The sequence below is a fragment of the Mirounga angustirostris genome, unplaced genomic scaffold (genome assembly GCF_029215605.1).
Source record: "Mirounga angustirostris isolate CCGP_5_RB_7025 unplaced genomic scaffold, mMirAng1.0.hap1 SCAF_4, whole genome shotgun sequence".
Taxonomy (NCBI): Eukaryota; Metazoa; Chordata; class Mammalia; order Carnivora; family Phocidae; genus Mirounga; species Mirounga angustirostris.
Genome location: NW_026991712.1, coordinates 119,348,272 through 119,354,293, shown reverse-complemented (window position 1 = coordinate 119,354,293; position 6,022 = coordinate 119,348,272). Strand labels below are relative to the sequence as shown.

The window sequence follows — 6,022 nt, the reverse complement described above, 5'->3', positions numbered from 1 at the left end:
AACCCAACGTGGGGCTCAGTCCTAGGACCCTGGGATCATGACCTGAGCCGAAGGCAGATGCTCAACGGACTGAGCCACGCAGGCACCCTAGTATTCCCAGATTTAATAAAATTGCTGATAGAATCAAGATTAAAAAAAAAAAATCTCAACAGACTGGAATGAAAAGGAGTAAGAAAAAGCCACATTATTCTATTCAGGCTGCCTGAAGAGAAACATGAGGTCCAGGACAAAGGGTGGGATTACTCTGGTTTAGTCTTCACTGCATATATAGTAATTCATGTTCTAGACACACAGGTTTAGTAACAACAAAGACATTTGAGTGTTAAATCAAACAAGAATGATGAGAAAATGACAGAGTGATTCAAAACCACATTCCATGAGTGTGCATGCAAGTGTATGTACGTGTGTGTGCACGTGTATGTGTTGTGTTGAGGAAGAAGTGGAGGGGGGCAGAGTAACTGACTTGAACATTTGAAGGTGGGGTGTGGATTCAGAGGGAAGAACTGGAACCAAATGGAAAGAAATTGCAAAGGGCTGATTTTGGTGCAGTGTAAGGGAGAATTTTCTAACTCTCAGAACTGCTAAAATGGAATGTGCTGCCTCGAATGGTGATAAGCTTCCCATCTGTGGGGGTATTCAAGCTGAGGCTGAATGACCATTTGTGAGAGATGCTGTTGGGGGAATTCTGACATTGGAGGTGGGTGAGGGTGCGGAAGTGACTCCATGATCTTCAGAATCCCTCCCAGTTATCAGATTCCACACTTAGTATCTCTCACCCTTCATTCACCATCTGGGCAATCCCTAAAAAAGCTATTAATCTCTCAAAGCTTCAATTTCCCCTTCAGTAAAAGCATTACATAAAACCTGTGAAATCACAAGTTTGATGTGAAAGTGCTAATTATATTTTACTAGGATTCATCACAATAATTATATTCATGAAAATAAAAAATATTCATGAATCACCTAAAAATCACCTTGCTTACCTCCTGAGGCACCTTGGGAGGCCCTGGACTAGCTGATCTCTATGATCCTTTTGGGTGTCTGATGCCAAGATTCTATGGTTCTGCAGACTTGACATGTTGGAGGTGACCACAGAGGAGAGCTGTTTAGAAAAGATGACAAGACCACTAACAGGAGGTGCTCATTTAAACTTCCTCACATTCTCTCTATCATCACTTGTGAAATTGTTACTGCTGCAGTTGCGAATGAGAGTAAAGAAAGCATGCCAGAGGGACTGCAGAATGACAGGAAAATGTTACTAGGATCATCTCTCAACTCCATTTCCAGTTTGATTCTCAGGCTGGCTCCCCCTATGGCACCATATATGGGTACACATTCCCATGTAAGTTAGCCCAATGAGGAAGAGAGATGGAGTTTTAGCATTCTTAGTGAAAATGGGATTGACATGCCCATTCCTGAACCAATTACTTTGGCTGAGAGGGTGGAATGGGGAGAGGGGTATCAATCTCAGCCAAACCACACAGATGAGAAGGAGAAGTAGCTCTCAAAGGATATGTGGAGTATTAGATAGAAGGACTAAGCAATGTTGGATAGTCCAAGCTCTGGCCACCTAACATCATCCCACAGCTTCCAAACACAGGTCACACTCCCTTCCCAAAGGGAGATAATATAAAAGCTCATCCAGTTATTAAAGCTAGATCCAAGTCCAATATTTAAGTCAATGTGCAAATCATGTCAAATAACTCTTCATGGTTCAGTGATCTGTGGGTAAATAGTTAAGTTTAACCACACCGTATATATAATAGGAAAGAGAAAACAGAACTGCAATAAAAATTCCAAATTGCAGAGGGGAGAATGTGAAACATCCGGTGGCCATCAGTCCTCACACATATTACAATCTTTTTGGGCAGAAATGGCAAAGACTCCCTATCTTGCAGTGAGGTGAAGGTCTGGGGTTGCCTCAATTTCACTCTCCAAGAGGATCTCCCTTGTCCAACCTCTTTAGAGGACCATACAGCTTTAGCAGCCACTGCTGGTTGGGGTAACACTAGAGTGTATGAGTGGTGGGGGATGGGGCTCTGAGGACTGATTTAGGGGTTGGGCAATCATTTTGGTCACTGGGAGATTTCTCTGTGATATAAATCCCTTGTGACTTTTTTTTTTTTTTAAGGATTTTATTTGAGAGAGAGTGAGCAAGAGAGAGAAAACGAGTGAGGGAGGAGAGGGAGCAGCAGACTCCCTGTGGAGCAGGGAGCCGGACGTGGGACTGGATCCCAGGCCCCTGGGATCATGACCCGAGCTGAAGGCAGACCCTTAACTGACTGAGCCACCCAGGCGCCCCCCTCATGACTTTAGTTGGCTCCCATCTGTGTGTTTTTGGTTGTGATGTTTAACTTTATGTGTCAACTTGACTGGGCCAGGTAGTGCCCAGATATTTGGGCAAACATTATTCTAGATGTTTCTGTTAGGATATTTTGGATGAGATTAACATTTAAATTAGAAGACTGAGGAAAGCAGATTGCTCTCCCAAATGTAGGTGGGTCTCAGCCAATCAAATGAAGGTCTGAAAAGAACAAAAAGGCTGACCCTTCCCAGAGTAAGAATTCCTCTTCCTGACCACCTTTGAACTAGGACATTCCTTCAGACTTGAACTGAAACATTAGCTCTCCTGGGTTTCTAGCTTGCTGTCTCACCTTGCAGATCTAGAATTGTCAGACTCCAAAATCACATGAGCCAATTGCGTATAATAAATCTATTTCAAACTGGAAGGTATTATGCTGAGTGAAATAAGTCAATCAGAGAAAGACAATTATCATATGGTTTCACTCATATGTGGAACATAAGAAACAGGTGAGAGGACTGTAGGGCAGGGAGGGAAAACAGAATGGGAAGTCATCAGAGAGGGAGAAAACCCATGAGAGACTCTTAACTATGGAAACAAACTGAGGATTGCTGGAGGGGAAGTGGGTAGGATGATGGGGTAATTGGATGATGGGCATGAAGGAGGGCACGTGATGTGGGCACTGGGTGCTATATGCAACTGATAAATTACTGAACACTACACCTGAAATTAATGATGTACCATAAGTTGGCTAACTGAATTTAAATAAAAATTAAAGAATTTTTAAAAAGACAAGAAAAAAATATTAAATTTCTCTTTCTGTATACACACCCTTTTGGTTCTGTTTAGAGAACCCTGATTAATACACTGGTCAATTCCGTGGGTTAGTAATAAAAGTAGAGATCTAGTTGATTATAATAGCTTTTCATTTAGAGTACAGGTTTGGGATGGTTATAATTAAGGGCTTCTGCTTCCATATTGGCCTCTGTCTGGGGGCAATACAAAGCAATGACCTAGAGAGGGGAGGAACAGCCCCTTTGCCAGAGGGCTGCACACCAGCTGCATCTTTTCAAAAGTCCTGGATGTCCCTTTGGACAGGTTGGAAGGGTATAACAAGAGGATTCTAGAAGAGGCTTCGGAGATCACACTTATTCTAGGTCCTAATCTTTCCCTTCTCCCTTATTTTGCTCTAACTTAACTGTAGGAAGGAATCTGGCTTTTCCATTCAGTCGAGGATCCCAAACTACTGCCTCAGTCTACTTGGGACTACCCATCACAAGCAGAAAGCATTTCTTATAGCAAGGCTCTATTTTATGCTTTCTTGTTTTTTAGAGGCATTAGTTTCAAGGTAAATCTCTCTTTCTTATAAGATTTACAAAGGCTTTGGGGCGCCTGGGTGGCTCAGTCGTTAAGCGTCTGCCTTCGGCTCAGGTCATGATCCCAGGGTCCTGGGATCGAGCACCGCATCGGGCTCCCTGCTCGGCGGGAAGCCTGCTTCTCCCTCTCTCACTCCCCCTGCTTGTGTTCCCTCTCTCGCTGTGTCTCTCTGTCAAATAAATAAAATCTTTAAAAAAAAAAAAAAAAGATTTACAAAGGCTTCAACTTATAATCAATCCATCCTACAGCCTGAACTTTTTGTCCCCCTTAATTTGGCACCCCAGGGAGACATATGAACTGAAGGTCTCAATATACATTAGACAATGGAAAAACCAACTATTCCAGTACCACAAAGCAAGAATTGCTAATGGTCAACTATAGTCCTTGTCCTCCAACACCCATTTAATTCTCCTCTCAGAGGAGGTCCACAACTTTTAGTCAATCACATTGCCATCCAGCGTCAAGACTTTCTTTGGTTTCCTTGTAAGTAGGTGTGGCCACATGACCAAGTTCTATAAATGGGATGTCACAGAAGTGCTGTATGCAACTGCCATAAAATGTCCTTAAAGGGAAAGTTAAGATTATTTTTCCTTTATGGACAAATGTTGTCCCTACCAACACTCCAGTCTAGGACAGAGGCTCTCCTCACGATCTTGATTCAGCTAATTCCATAATCAAGGGCCTATAACTTGCCACACTTCATTTTCTGGTTTCAAATTCTGATATAGTTGACAGAAAATCCACATACAAATACTTGAATAAGGAAAAAGAAAAGGAATGTATTGGCTAGTGCAACTGAACACTCCACGGGGATAGATGGCTTGGCTTCAGGCTGGCTCTCCCTACAGTAGCAAAACAGGCTAACCCACTTTCAGCCTTACATTTTTACAGCAGGGGAGAGTCCATGCCCTGCGGGTTTTATAGTTCCCTCAGACTGCACCAGCTTAGGCCACTTGCACTGTTGGAACCAAACATGTGGTCACAGGAGTGGGATACTCTGATCTGTTTAGGCTGATGAAAACCCACCCAGGAGCTAGGGTTGGGCTTAATCCCATCCAAACCAGATGGCTGAGAACAAAGGGGAGCTGGTAGTTTCCCAGAGGAACTCAAGGCATGATTACCAGAAAGAAGGGGGATGCCTGTCAGGGAGCAAACAACAGACTTTTACTATACCTTTTAATATAATCCATACTTGTACCATCATTTGGCCTCAGCTTTCTAGATTCCTTACTACTCTTTGGAGAATGACAAAATGGGACTGTAGGAGATTACAGATGATAATGAAGTACTTCTGGGCGGGCTACATTACAGAATTTCAAATCAAGTACTTTTTGATGTGTGATATAAGCTGAGACATAACTTGCTTGCCCTCTCACTGCTAAGGGGTGCCCAAGTTTGGTGGGAAAAAGAGAATCTGATTGCTTAGAAAGAAAACCAAGCCACATCTCACAACTGCTCCCCTTGCCACTTAGAAAAGTGAGAAAAGAACCTCTGGATCGTGTTCTGCCTTTGACTGTCCACACACAGGTCAGCCACAAACAGTGGCTTCCTTCTTACAGAGTCCCATGAATTCATTCCCACGGAGACCGGATGCCCGCTCCCACTTGGCTCTCCTCAGCACCTCAAGTTTTCCATTTCTAATGCTTAGGAGTTCTGTTTGTGAGGGTCCAACTGTGGCAGAAACTATTTACAGGCTTCTAAGATGCACTAGCGACAGAGGCCAAAGATGTTGGCCGAACAACTGACCAACCTCTCCAGGGAGAGATCTGAAGCAGAGGGTGTGAACAAACACCTTCCAATCTGTCAGGTACATGGAACAAACTGCTGTCTCTTCTGTGTTGGCGGGGGCCCAAAAGCACAGCATCCCAGCACCTGGTTAACCAGCCACCGAAACTTCAAAACACAGAGGTTAGACCCTACTGTTTTTCTTTAGGAACACAGAACAATGGTCAAGAGTAGGACCACAGGGCTTCTAGTTTTCTAGGAAAACGAAGAAGTTACTGGGCATTTGGGACTGTCTTTGCACCACAGACTTATACCACATGGACTTAAACTAGAATCAACTGTTCAAGGAGCCAAAAGAAATCATGACACCAAGAGGTGGTGTGTGACGGTCTCTTCTCAAAGTAGAAATAACTTTGAGTGCTTAGCAGAAACCTGGGAGAAGGGAGGTCTTTCTGAAGTTAAGAGCAAAACCACCATTCCAGAGTCCCTGCATGACGTACCCTAGGGAGATAGAAAATTCCCCCTTTAAAAATCAAGTGGTTTAATGTACTTCTCTCCTTGGTTATATAGTTTAAAGCATGAGAAGTGGCTTGAGTTCTATGGAATTAAGAATGAAAA

General features: G+C 43.3%; 1 protein-coding gene across 3 annotated transcripts in view; it reads right to left on the bottom strand.

Moving 5' to 3' along the window:
- Positions 1-6,022, bottom strand: part of ZNHIT6 (zinc finger HIT-type containing 6) — an 82,440-nt gene that overhangs the window by 11,525 nt on the left and 64,893 nt on the right. The gene's annotated exons all lie outside the window — the stretch shown is intronic.